Genomic DNA, 1,895 nt, shown 5'->3' with positions numbered 1-1,895 from the left:
GTGTGGACACCCGACAGGACACCGATTAGAGCTCAGCTGCCCTGGAGTCAGTTCTGAGTGAAGTGGGGCCGAGACTCATGCCGACATTGTTCCCTCCGTCCCGCTGGGAGCGGACTCTCCACCCCAACAACCCCCTCGTCGCCCACAACAGGTGGGAGCCACGGGATCGGATGGAGTCGACCTCACAGGTAGACGGTCAGCGATGGACACCCGACAGGACACCGATTAGAGCTCAGCTGCCCTGGAGTCAGTTCTGAGTGAAGTGGGGCCGAGACTCATGCCGACATTGTTCCCTCCGTCCCGCTGGGAGCGGACTCTCCACCCCAACAACCCCCTCGTCGCCCACAACAGGTGGGAGCCACGGGATCGGATGGAGTCGACCTCACAGGTAGACGGTCAGCGAGTGAAGACTCAAACGAAGGCCCTGTCACCATCTCTATGGCAACCGGAGTCCCCGCTCCAGGGTGAGGTGACTTGATGGCGGAGACGGCCCAGCTGCAGCCATGAACAGCTGCCGTCTATGTTGGGACGGAGACCCGCCCCGCCCCTGATGAGTCCATTTCTATAAAGTGGGTCTGGACGGGTCATAAGGAGTCACCCGCATTGGTCCGTGGAGATGCAAGCGAGGATGTAGCTGCGATTGGATGGGGGACGTATTAGTCCTGTTAGTCCAATGAGACCCAAGCACCAAGATGGCACCGGTTCGATTCCCGGTCGGGGCACATCCCCACGTTGCGGACTCGACCCCCGTCAGGGGCGTGGAGGGGGCAGCCAATCCATGTTCCTCTCTCTGATGTTTCTCTCTCTCTACCTCTCCCTTCCTCTCTCTCTAAGATCATATATATTTTTAAAGATTTTAGCCCCTTCTATGCGTCAGACACCTTACAGAGAATATTTACTATACGCCTCACACTAAATTTACCAGATTTTTATTATTCCATATTTTTACATCGTTTTAAGTAAACTAAGTCACCTATTCCAAGTTATATAGCCGGTGAGCTCCTGTACCTGAAGACCCAAACTGGATGTGCCTGGGTTCTTTCCCGGCACCGTTACTCCCCCGCAGGGCAGGGGCAGAGGACCAACAGCTGTAACTGCTGTGATGCCGCCTACATAAAGGTCAAGAACAGGCAGGGCCTATGCGCGCTGGTCGAGGGCTTCCTTCCTTCTGCTAAGCTGCCGGCTATTCCTCCCGGGCGAGCATCTTTTGCTTTTCAACCTGCAGGGATGTGAAGCTGACAGTTACCGAACACTTTACCCTACCTGTCCTCTCCTTGTCTAAAGGCCCTGTATTATTTAACTGGTTCCCCACTCTAAGGCAGTCTTATTCCTACGCCCATTTTTAAAAAATATATTTTATTGATTTTTTTTACAGAGAAGAAGGGAGAGGGATAGAGAGTTAGAAACATCCATGAGAGAGAAACATCGATCGGCTGTCTCCTGCACACCCCCTACTGGGGATGTGCCCGCAACCAAGGTCCATGCCCTTGACCGGAATCGAACCCGGGACCCTCCAGTCCGCAGGCCGTGCTCTATGCACTGAGCCACACCGATCAGGGCCCTGCGCCCATTTTATAAGTAAGCAAACAGGTTTCCGAGGCGCAGTAACTTGGCCAAAATAAAGAAGTGCAAGCCACAAAAGTGAGCATCGGAGGCACATGCCTCTGCGTGTGTGCATGCAGCGCTGGTGAGGTAAGTCAGTGGAGATACATGGATACTGGAACGGACACGCGGGCGGCTCTCCAGCGACCGCCCTTTCTCCACCAAAATGTCCCGCCTTTCACTTCGGGAAGCCGGGCCGGACGCTCGCCGTGTCCGAGAGTTTCTGGCCCGAATCCGCGGCTGTTCAGAAGGTTCTCCGCTCTAGCGGCCCCGCCCCCTCGCCCCGGCTCGCC

General features: G+C 55.6%; 1 long non-coding RNA gene across 1 annotated transcript; it reads left to right on the top strand.

Moving 5' to 3' along the window:
* Nucleotides 1–6: 6 nt before the first annotated feature.
* On the top strand, nucleotides 7–1,343 carry LOC107183670. Its single transcript, XR_001514460.1, has 2 exons — nucleotides 7–188; nucleotides 389–1,343. It is a non-coding gene; the product is annotated as an uncharacterized LOC107183670 (long non-coding RNA).
* Nucleotides 1,344–1,895: the final 552 nt, after the last annotated feature.

Source organism: Myotis davidii, unplaced genomic scaffold (genome assembly GCF_000327345.1).
Source record: "Myotis davidii unplaced genomic scaffold, ASM32734v1 scaffold1622, whole genome shotgun sequence".
Classification (NCBI taxonomy): domain Eukaryota; kingdom Metazoa; phylum Chordata; class Mammalia; order Chiroptera; family Vespertilionidae; genus Myotis; species Myotis davidii.
The sequence above is the reverse complement of the archived record's forward strand: the minus strand, read 5'-3'. Positions and strand labels throughout refer to the sequence as shown.